The sequence below is a fragment of the Mustela putorius genome, unplaced genomic scaffold (assembly GCF_011764305.1).
Source record: "Mustela putorius furo isolate JIRA1106 unplaced genomic scaffold, ASM1176430v1.1 tig00003834_pilon_pilon_pilon, whole genome shotgun sequence".
Lineage (NCBI taxonomy): Eukaryota > Metazoa > Chordata > Mammalia > Carnivora > Mustelidae > Mustela > Mustela putorius.
In genome coordinates, this window is record NW_025421987.1 from 23,556,107 (window position 1) to 23,568,962 (window position 12,856).

The 12,856-nt window shown below is 32.4% G+C and overlaps 1 protein-coding gene across 3 annotated transcripts in view; it reads left to right on the forward strand.

Moving 5' to 3' along the window:
- Window positions 1-12,856, forward strand: part of EPHA6 (EPH receptor A6) — an 887,146-nt gene that overhangs the window by 188,701 nt on the left and 685,589 nt on the right. The window lies entirely within an intron of this gene.

Genomic DNA, 12,856 nt, shown 5'->3' on the forward strand with positions numbered 1-12,856 from the left:
ATCCAGGTGCCCCTATCTTTTGCTACTAGTAAGTACAATTTCCTGCCATATAACAAATTACTTTTTAGTTGTTATAATAGTAATTGTGTAATATCTGTCAGGAAATATTAACACAACACAATGCTAATTGGGTTTAGAACCATACCTTTCACATTGTTATGATAATAAAATACCTATAATTTTCAAGATGGAAGATTTGTTTCTTTAATGTGAATAATTTTGTGGGACTTATTAATCTAATAAATGTATACATATAGAAATAAAATTATGGCTTGAGAAATAGTAACACAATACAGATATTTCCTTTTAATGGTAGATGGTTTATAAGTTTGTTTTCTGTAGTGCCATATTGAATTTACTGACTTCTTTGTTGCTGCTATATTCATGTTCTTTAAAAAGGATAAATAATAAATAAGAAAAATAAGAAAAAATATATGCATGTAAAGATCATGAAAAAATACATGTGAATTTTTAAAGGTTTTATCTATTTATAAAACCCTTGGGCTCTTGAATGTGGAAGCTCACTTGAGTTTCCAATGATGGTTATGTTTGGTTGTTTAAAAATACTAATATTTGCATAGAATCTGTAGTATAATTTTTATAAAGCATGAACCAGCTTTCCTCCACTATTTAATTGTTAAAAGATCTTTCATTGACGTTTACCAATACAGATTAAATTAAAATTTTTATTCACCCATAACAAGGATTTAGAATGGAATAGTCAGAAATTATTCTTTGACGGGGCTTTCTAAAATGTTTCTATACACTGGAAAATAAACTAAAGAAATATTAGCATAATCAGTAGGATAAAGAGGATAACAAGAGCTGAGGATAAAACATTACACGATGCTAACATGTAGTTTCGCCACATTTGAAATTAGGTCGATACTGGACAATCATTGATAAAAGTATGGCTAAAGAATTTCAAATAAGCAAAGAATAATTCTTAGGACTTGTGTGATTAGATTTTATTAAATATTTGTATTTTTATGTCATTAATCATAGAATAAGAGGTAGTGACAATTACTGATGGTTAGAGGATTTTTTTAATATGTTTACTCTGTGAATTTCATTCTTATTTATATGCCTTAAAATTCTTTCATTTGTTGGGTAAAGAGGATTTTGGACAAATGAAAATCATTATCAGACTGTGTTGAGCTACTGGTAGAGTCATCTGTCTTCATGGCTTGTTATCATTTTAAAATTTATTTGATTATAGAAACATGAAAGAGTGGGTACAGTATAAATGTTCATCATCTCCTTATAGTGGATGGCAGAAATTGAAAGAATTAAGCTTGAATTCTAAATCCATGGCTTATTAGCTTTGAAATCACAGTTTCCTTATCCATAAATAAAGTAGTGGTTCTAATCAACTCATGATAAAGTATATGGAGAACTAATAAAAACACTCGCATCTGCTTGGTTCCAATTTAATACAACAAGTTGCTATTTACAAATGCAGGGGAAGCTGGAGTGGATGTAGAGACCTCATTTTTAGAAAGAGGTATCTTGCACTACCACTACTTGCCCTACCAGTCTCCATTTGAGAATACTTATTTGTCTGTTTTTGATGTTTTGCACTGCTTCTTTATTTCCTTTTGATAATTTTTGTCAGATTCTATTGCCATCTGTCAACAATTTATTTCACAACAAAACATTTGAATTACATGTAAGCTCAATGGCCAATTAATTAGAACTTACATGAATAAAATCATAGCTCATATAGTATATGGTCACATATGTAATGTGAGATATGTGTATGTGTATGTGTAATTGGAGAAGGAAAAACAGCACCTCTGTATCATTCCTGTGGTCTGTTTTGTTAGAACACCTAATTTATTTGAGCTATTTATATTTCTGAGTAACTACTTATCTGTTAAGCATTTTGGTAAGTGGTATGTTTTAGTTTTCTATTGTTACTGAGATAAAAGAACCCAAAATTTACTAGCTTAAAATAACCCTATTTTATTATTTTTCAGGACTCAACTAGGTAGTTCTTTTGTTTTAGGGTAAGCAAAGATCACTAATGTAGCTAAATCCACCTGTGAGGTTGATCAGAGCTAGAATGTCTATGATGACCACTCCTCTTCCAGAGTTTCATTGTCTATGGTGTCTCATCATTTAAGAATCTAGTCTAAGATATTTTACAGTACCATGGCTTTTACAGTACCATGCCTTAAGAGGGAGTTTTTCACATGGCCAAATAAATAGTGACTATATGAGGGGGGATACTCTACAAGTGGGTGAATACTAGGAAGTATGTTTATAGAGAGGTGCCAGTGTGACAGTATACCACAGTCCACTCTGGATTCTCTTAATTAATGCCCCTCCTTTATGCACAAAACCCAACGTCCTCCCAAACATTTATTCCATTATGGGATCATGTTTCAACAGAAGAGCATCATTAGAAATCAGGTCCAGATGTAAATGAAGCTTCATAGTTCAAGTTCCTCTTGACCTGGACAACTAAGAACTAAAAAGATAAGTTATTGTTCCACACACACAGTGTACATGGAATAGGGACAGGATAATTGTGAAAGATTCTCCCATTCCTAAGAGCTGGGAACACAGCAATCACTGGTCCACTGTGATTCTGAAATCCAGCTGAAAGTTGTCTGGATCTCTTATCATGAAGGCAGGGAATGTTCTGTAATTGGATCCCACTTCTACTCCCTGGGATTGGTTCTCTGTGGTTCTTCGTTTCCTTCTGTGGTTCTTGGATTTGGCATTCTGAGTCATCCCATTCCTTCCTTCCTCCCACTCTTCCATCCCTTCTATTTATTTATTTTCATCCTCCTTATTTATAGGAACTGTTTGTATGTGTGTTTCACCAGGGCTGTCAGATAAAGGAGGAGTATTTTTAAAACATGTGTAATTAAGAGTAAGAAATTTATTGATAGGAATGATCATAAGGCACTGAGAACCAAGAGCTACTTAGTACTTAAAGGCAGACACTATTGGTATACCTACAGAGTGCTCTTTTTATTCTCATTTCTGTGAAATAGGATTGTTTTCTTCAGGAGGCTTGCAGTAGATCTGGTTGCTTTAGATCTGGAAAGCCCTAAGAAATGTCTTTATCCTGCACACTTGGGTGGCTCAGTTGGTTAGACCTCTGCCTTCTGCTTAGGTCATAATCCCAAGGTTCTGGGATGGAGCCCTGCATTGGGCTCCCTGCTCAGCAGGAAGCCTGTTTCTCCTTCCCTCTCTGTCACTGCTCCTGCTTATGCTCTCTTACTTGTTCTTTCTCTCTCAAATGAATAAACAAAATCTTTAAAAAGATATCTTTATCCACATTTTATAAATCAGGATGCTAAATTACTGAGAACAGAATTTTATTACTCAGAGCCACTCAGTAATTGATATTAGACCAAGAACTAAAGCCTAAATATTTTTTCTTTGTGTTTTCTCTCCCTATTTCCATTTTTTCCCCTGTTCCTCAATTTTCTCTTTTTGTTTCTCTTTCATTTCCTCATTCCAGGCATCCATTCTCCTATCTTGAACATTTAACTTTTCCTGCCTATTCACCAGTTTAGCGGAGCCCTAAGTTATTAATCATTCATTAGGTCCTTTTGTCCATGGTTGGTTTTTTTTTTTTGGAATTTGATGTGAACACAATTAGAACAGTATCTGCACATCTATTCTGAAATTCAGGCTACTGAGAATAATGGAATAATATATGGACTTACCTGGAACTTTGATGTAGAATATGAAAAATATGAGGCTTTAGGAATTTTGATAATTTACTTTAAATGGATTTGAGAACTCTTGATGTGCTATGTAAGGAAAACAAAATAAGCTGGTTTAAATAGAATTTATCTATATTTACTCATACTATCAATTTGTTATGAGTAATTTGTATTTCTTTGTATATCAATAATTTATCATTATATTTTATTCTAAAAGTTGTACTACTGAGTCTTAGAACATGTGATTCATTTCTCTATAATATTGTAAAGGCATATCTAAATACAAATTCTAGAAACCTAAAGGGTGAGGTTCTCTTATTCTTGCTATCAGTCAGCTTTAAATAGACATGAATAGTACATTAAGCAGATATGCTAAAATTTAAAACCAAACACTAATTTAGTTTATTCTGTTATATATAATAAGCATTTTTTTAATAGAATTTTTTATTTTTTATAAACATATATTTTTATCCCCAGGGGTACAGGTCTGTGAATCACCAGGTTTACACACTTCACAGCACTCACCAAAGTATTTTTTTATTATTGGCTCAAATCTCAATTTATTTCTCATAACTATTTTTATTTTATCTCATAGGTTTATAATTAAAATTATCTTATTTAGGCATATTGATGTTACAGATTTTATTGTTTTAATTGTCTTAATTTATTCCATGAAGGGTTTGAATTAAAAAAATGTTGATTCATAAAGCATTAACTTACATCAAATAGTATTTTACTGTATATATCTAAGAATACTTTAACACTATGGAAGAAAAAATTGGAAACAACATGATAAATTGAATGCAATTTTTTTTAGTTGTGAATTTTGAACTGATGTGAACTTCTAATAAATTCCTCTTGGATATTAAGTTAAAATAAATCTCATTAAGACAAAGTGGCACTTGTACTCAGAGGTAACAGAGTTTGGGTTTTTATACCTGCTGGGAATATATATACACACATATATACATATGTACTGCAAGGATATATTCTTCAAGCCTTTAAGGATCACATGATATAATTTAACAAAATAACACTTGACTGTGGAAAAATAAAAGTTTTAAAATATTGAGGATTTTTAAAAACTCTTCCTCTTTCTTAGATATATGCTTTTATTTATTTATTTTTCTCTAATGCTGCTTTAAATTCAGGAGGAAAGGATGGTGGCAGTTCTCAAACCGTTGCATTATTGTTCACAGAGGTGAATGAGATGCACAGGGCCTTTGGTGACATAGCTATTGATTTGAGCTCCTGAAGAGTGTTGTTATTAAGGCTTCATGGCTCTGTCCTCTGCTGCAGTTCAGAAACATTTGTGCTCTGTGTTTATGGTCTTCTGTCTAATCATGTTATCAGAGATGATTGTGGAAGCAGAGAGCATAAAGAAATTTTGAGACACCAAGATTTGCTGGCATTAAATAAAGGGGTTTGAGGATATGATGGAAAGCTAAAAGGTGAGATTGGGATCAGAATAAAAGGGCATACTTACTGGCTCAAATAGTATTTTCACTTTCTAAAGGTTCTCAAAACTAAATATAAACTCTTACAATGTAACCTTCAATTCCAAATAAAGCTGCTTTTTCGTGAAGCAATTCCCGACTTTCATCCAGGTTGAGAAGAATATGAAATCAAGAGGTTCCAAGGAGTCTAAAAATAGAAGGTATTATTTCCAAGAAAGAGTAAAGTTAAATAATTATATTTTGTTCTTCATCACAATTTTAAAAATAGGTTAAAACATCAACCGGCTTGAAACGATCTTTTTTGCTACCTTATTTTAACCAAATTTTAACTTCAATTTTAGTATCTATTTTACTCTCTCCTGTCTTGAATGCTACAACTTGTATTTCTATAGAGGCTGTCCTTAATTAAGAAAAATACTTTCTTAACACAAATATTTCAAAAAGAAGATAAAATTATTTAGCATCTCTTTTCACTTTTTAAATGTGGTATGCCATGCCACCCATTGAAATTGCTACCAATTTTGAAACTTAGTTCTACCTTTTACAGAAACAAAATTAAGAGATTTATAAAGTCAACACTTAGATACATCAAGGTATATTAAGTTTTTATGCTTACTATTTTTTCTGTGTTATCTCTTGTTACCTGGGTTTGCCATGCTATTTCCTGAAGTATATTTGTTGATAGATCTTTTGATAAGGTACTCTAAGTATTTAAACTCTTTATTTAGTGGATATCTAAAAATATCTTTATTTAAACCTCCTTTTTCAAAGATTGTTTATTTGGGTATGGAAGACTAGGTAGTTGTTATTTTTCCCTCAACATTCTGAAAATATTATTTCCCCATCCATGAGAATCTACTAAAACTATAGTTTCTAATGTTCTTCTAATTTTCATTACTTGTGAGATTATAGGTTTCATATGTTTGGTCTTCAGTTACTTTATGATGTAACTGGTATGCCTTTATTTATTTATTTATTTTGCATTTTTTTAAACTAAGAAAGCCTGCGTATGTGTTACATTTTTCTCTATTTCTAGAATACCTATTATATATTTGTTAGAGACTTGAAATATTATCCTCTTTGTCTCTGATTTTTTTAAATTCTTTAACATTAGCGCTAATGTCCAGCTTATGAATTTTCACTCTGACTACATTTAGTTAAGTTTACCTCATCTATTGAATTACTTTTATCTTAACTGTTTTTTGCTATTTTTTTCATTTCCTGCTTTTAAAAAAAGAATTCTGCCTGGTGTATTTTATGATTTTTCTCTTTTATAGATGTTATTTTATTCTCTATGGCTCTTAATCACACTATAGTTAATTTTTTTTTCATTTTCATTTATTTATTTATTTTAATTTTTTATAAACATATATTTTTATCCCCAGGGGTACAGGTCTGTGAATCACCAGGTTTATACACTTCACAGCACTCACCAAAGCACATACCCTCCCCAATGTCCATAATCCCACCCCCTTCTCCCAAACCCCCTCCCCCCAGCAACCCTCAATTTGTTTTGTGAGATCAAGAGTCACTTATGGTTTGTCTCCCTCCCAATCCCATCTTGTTTCATTTATTCTTCTTCTACCCACTTAAGCCCCCATGTTGCATCACCACTTCCTCATATCAGGGAGATCATATGATAGTTGTCTTTCTCTGCTTGACTTATTTCGCTAAGCATGATACGCTCTAGTTCCATCCATGTTGTCGCAAATGGCAAGATTTCATTTCTTTTGATGGCTGCATAGTATTCCATTGTGTATATATACCACATCTTCTTGATCCATTCATCTGTTGATGGACATCTAGTTTCTTTCCATAGTTTGGCTATTGTGGACATTGCTGCTATAAACATTCAGGTGCACGTGCCCCTTTGGATCACTACGTTTGTATCTTTAGGGTAAATACCCAGTAGTGCAATTGCATATAATACTCTCAATAGATGCTGAAAAAGCATTTGACAAAGTACAGCATCCCTTCCTGATCAAAACTCTTCAAAGTGTAGGGATAGAGGGCACATACCTCAATATCATCAAAGCCATCTATGAAAAACCCACTGCAAATATTCTCAATGGAGAAAAACTGAAAGCTTTTCCGCTAAGGTCAGGAACACGGCAGGGATGTCCATTATCACCACTGCTATTCAACATAGTACTAGAGGTCCTAGCCTCAGCAATCAGAAAACAAAAGGAAATTAAAGGCATCCAAATCGGCAAAGAAGAAGTCAAATTATCACTCTTTGCAGATGATATGATACTATATGTGGAAAACCCAAAAGACTCCACTCCAAAACTGCTAGAAATTATACAGGAATTCAGTAAAGTGTCAGGATATAAAATCAATTTTTAAATCAATCTGGTCTAAATTAGTTTCCTGATCTTATGCATTGGCTGTGTTTTTAAGCATTAGGGTCAATTGTGTATGTACTTTGGAGTTGTTGCAGTCTGACTTGTTTTCTGTTTCTGTATCTTTTATTTTTTAATTTGAAAGTTTTGTAGTTGCATTAATTCTGCTCCCTGAGGCCTTATTATAGAGCAATCTTAAGAGCACTAATAAATTTACCAAAGAATTCATGTTGTTATTCTTTGTTGACAATGATTCAGGGATCCAGGCTTCTTGCATTTAGTAGACCAACCATCTCTTCAGAGTTGTTATCTATGTTATCTGTGTTACTTGCATCCAGCTCAGAAATTGTAAAGGGAGATTAGAGAAGGCACATGTGCTTTTTAACCAGCTCATATATGAAGAGACACATCATTTTTTTTCCCACATACCAATAGTAAGAACTAGTTATATGGTCACAATCAGCTGCAAATAGGGGTAAGATGTTAAATGCTGTCCCTGGCTCAGTAGTAGTCACTTTCCAACAATGATTCTCTGTCATCGAAGAGGAAGCCCCAATTTTTGTAGATACTTAGTGATCTCTGTAATAGTCTGCCATTGCACCCATAAAACATGTGTGCTCATCCTCATATATCTGGTGATACAGATTTTTCTCCATCAGGTTCAAATAGGTGTTCTTGTTGACTGGTGAGGCACAGATTGAATGAAAATCTACCTACCCTAATCTAAAATATACAGTATTTGAAATAAATAGAAAAGTCCCCTTAAGAAAGGAGAATAAACATAGACATAGCAATAATGGGCAGGCATTGTGCACAACCTCGGAACAGATATGACACTAAATTCACTGAGACACTTACCCATTGTTCTGGATGACCATTGACTCCACTATCTGTGAGCTTCTTTATCATCCTGAAAACTCCTGAAGTAGTTATGGGTGGCTGAACAGCTCTCATACTTTTATGATAATCTGTTTTGAGAGCTTGAGGACCATTTTTATAGCTATAGGCTCCGATTTAAACCTGACTCATGATTTGGTTGCAATAAAATTTCCTAAAGCACAAAGTAGCTTTTTAATCTATTTGTCAATTCCATGTGCCAAAACTACACACAGAAGTCTACACCCAAAGTCCTTTCTTTGAGTTAGTTTTCAAGTGTGTCTTATCTATTAATGTATCTATTTGCTACTTTATTCATGCGCTTCTCTCAACTTAATGGCAACTAAATTGAAGTCATTATAAAATAGGGGTGGATAGATCTTAGACACAGAGCTGAGTCTCTTGGTTTAACTAGGATGTCTTAATCTATTTTTGGTACTCAAGATGTTCTTTTCTTAGTTTTGTCTCAATTCTAAGAGGCAAGAATCATCTTTTATAATCCCGAAAACACAATGTTCTATACTCTTCTATTCCTTTCTTTTTTGGTTTTGTTTTGAGCCCAGCTAGTAGTCCTTGAGCTCATCTGTTCCTGGAAATAGCTTGTTAGATGCATCAAGTTTCAGTCAACACAAAGAAATTAGCACTTGACCTGCTTTCCAAGTTATTGTGGATATAATTTTACCAAGAAAGTTAGGACTGTATAATGTAGGTTTCTATCAGGCTAATTTTATATTACAGTTTTACATATCATTTGCCTTCTGATTGTTAAGCTAATACTACATGTTTTAGGTTTTTGTTTTGGGTATATCCCAATTGAAGAAGATACATATTTTTAAGAGAATATATATATATATATTTAAAAGCTGAAAAGACAAAATTCCAAATTATGGAACCTTAACATGTAGCTTATTTTTCATTTATATTAGAATCTGTGTTCCTGGTTGTTGACTGCTTTGTAGAATTCTATGGTTTCCACTTGTTGCTTCGTTATTACAAATGACTTTATAGTTATCTGTACCTGATGAGTGGAAGAAGGAGAACATATAGAGTGCATACCTTTTTCTTAAAAGCTTTGGCATAGAAGTGACATAATTTTACCCACATTTGCCACACTTGTAAAAATTATATATTCTATAGAGTAAAAGCTTTTTTGTGTGAGATTTACTATTAAGCTATAATGTCTAGTACATGTAATCAAGAATTTTTTATCAACAGATAAGCAGTATGTAAGCTATGTAACAGGGTTACATCAAACCAAATAAAAAATAAGCTAATCATATGAAATTAAACATTATAAGAGAAGTTACTCTGGGGTGGCTCAGTTGGTTAAGCATCTGCCTTGGGCTCAGGTCTTGATCTCAGGTCCTTGGATCAAGTCCTCATTGGCTTCCTGCTCACCAAGGAGCCTACTTCTCCCTCTCCCTCTGCCCCTCCCTCCTGCTTGTGCTCCTGCACACTCTCTCTCAAATAAATAAATAAAATCTTAAAAGAAGAAAAAGAAAACAGAAAAATTACTTGCATACATCCAACCCCCCCTTTTTTTTTCATGGAAAAAAAATAGGATTCAACTATTTTAAAGAAGGGTGATTATTTCTACATAGCATCCACAAATAGCAGCAGAGAACATTCAGGATAAACCTCCCAGTGAAATTTATGTAGTAGTACATTGAAGACATAATGACAGAATTTTACCAGAGAAGAGAAAGAGTTCACTTTTCTTTTTATACAAATACAATATAATAACAAAATATTGTATTTATTAAATCTGTATATAATTCATATTAAATCATATTCCAAGCATCATAAGAACTATAAATAGTAAAATTATAATGCCATACATCTTAAAATTTGAGAATAATTTTGTTATAAATTTTTTCATTATATATTCATAGCTGGCATTAGAACTATAGAGGTATGATTGACTGTATTCTCCATATGAACAAAAGTGTAGTAATTTGCATTTTCAGATATTTACATATTTAAGCTCTAGGGAAGTATATTTCAAAGGACAACATAATTCTAAGAAAAACAAGCATCAAAGGAAAAACCTGATACAGAAAAAAAGAATGGGTGAAACAAAGTAGAATAAAAAGTTATTGCACTATTGGGTATTTACCCTAAAGATACAAATGTAGTGATCCAAAGGGACACATGCACCCGAATGTTTATAGCAGCAATGTCCACAATAGCCAAACTATGGAAAGAAACTAGATGTCCATCAACAGATGAATGGATCAAGAAGATGTGGTATATATACACAATGGAATACTATGCAGCCATCAAAAGAAATGAAATCTTGCCATTTGCGACAACATGGATGGAACTAGAGCGTATCATGCTTAGCGAAATAAGTCAAGCAGAGAAAGACAACTATCATATGATCTCCCTGATATGAGGAAGTGGTGATGCAACATGGAGGCTTAAGTGGGTAGAAGAAGAATAAATGAAACAAGATGGGATTGGGAGGGAGACAAACCATAAGTGACTCTTAATCTCACAAAACAAACTGAGGTTGCCGGGGGGAGGGGGTTTGGGAGAAGGGGGTGGGATTATGGACATTGGGGAGGGTATGTGATTTGGTGAGTGCTGTGAAGTGTGTAAGCCTGGTGATTCACAGACCTGTACCCCAGGGGATAAAAATATATGTTTATAAAAAATAAAAAATTAAAAAAAAAAGTTATCTGATATAAATACATCTAATATGTTTACTTTGGTTTAAGATAACTTGTGATCCTTTGTGAGAAAAGCATTCTTGATTTCATTTATAATTATAGTTACTAAAGTTATCTGGGAGTTAGTTATAAATTCAAATACACACTGTGATGACATTAGGGGACATCCTTAATATTTTTGAGTCCTTTGAAATAATGTCTTAGAATTGGTGTTCTAAGTGGAAATAATTATTTCTGATGGAAATAATGTCTTAGAACTGGTGTTCTCAATTATGTACATAGCCTTGAAGAAGTAATTCTTTTATTTTACTTTTTTTTTCCTTTTTTACATATAATACTCTATAGTAGAAAAATAAAGTAATAGATATAGCTTCCCATTATGATTCGGTATGAACAATAAACTTTGATAACCAGTTATTATTTTCAGTCTGAGCTTGAGACAAACTATCTGTTTTCAGAATGAGTTCCAATAAATAAGGAATATAGTATTTAGTCTCAGTTTTACAGGGAACTGTAGAGTGGTGATAAATTTAAAAGGATGAAGATTTCCAGTTGCCAGTTGCTATATACAAGGACTATCACCGTATAAAGAAGCATGCAGTACCAAAATTGATGGGAACTCTGGGAGTATAAAAACAAGCTCTGCTTTATCTTCAACAGTGGACAAGGAGAAAGCAAGATTTATTCCTATTATCTGACAGCATCAAAAGTGACTGCTATAAAAAGTCATGAAAACCTCTTGAAAGATTCAAACTCTGTTTCTTTGGACAGAGATAAACATTGTTTTGGATAGAATTCTTTAAATAGAATCACTGTATTTTTTTTTGTCTTTTTATTAAGATGACTAATACCCTAATTTCTTTTTTTTATTTCTATTCCTGTTTTAAAGGTTAGCTACAATTGAGGTTGGGTTATTTTTAATCATACCACAGTGAAAAAGTTTATAGTATTTAGCTCTATGTTAACCAATTAAATATTTTTAGTAAAATTAATTATAAATATTTTAATCAGTAAAACTTTGAAATGGCAATGACTTTGGATTATGTGAGAGCTTTCCTAGAGATTTTTTTGTTAATTTACTAATTGCGTTATGACCAAGAGACCATACTCTTCTTGAAGTTTAATTATATGTGGCTATATTTATAAGTAATTACAGATTGCTTAATGTGAACAAATTTGCTATGCATATGAAATACTGTATTAAATTGTGTACTTTCCAAAAGTATTCTGTAAATAGCATACATTAATTAGGTAATATTTTTATTCATGATGGTTGCTAAATTTTTTAAAAGTTCTTTGGCTTCTATTGAGGTAACTGTAAAATTTCTTTATAAACCTATTTATGAGATATAATAATATAGCTCCTTAGAAGACCCACCTTTGATTCAATAATGTTATATAGTCTTGATGCTTATTACTTTAATGTTGAGTTGTACATTCTTCTTAAATTTTTAAAACATTGGCAAAAGGATATTCTGTCTAATGCAATGAAGTACAAATGTGTTTTGACTGAGATAAAGAACAGAACAATTCTTGGATGAGAAACTGTGTTCCTGGATGAGAAACTTAAATATTTGGAAGATATAAATGTTAATTTAGAATTACTAACAAACCACACTCAGAACTCTTATTGTTTTAGTCACTTTGAACTCATAGAAAGAGTTATAAATTTTATATGAAATAATAAATGGAATGACACATGGTTTATTTGAAAAGAACAGTAAAGGTGAGCAAGAACTCTGGCAGATATTAAAATCTATTCAAGCGAAAGCATTTAAAATATGTAGTATTAACTCCCAAAGAAAAATATTTGTCAGTGGTAC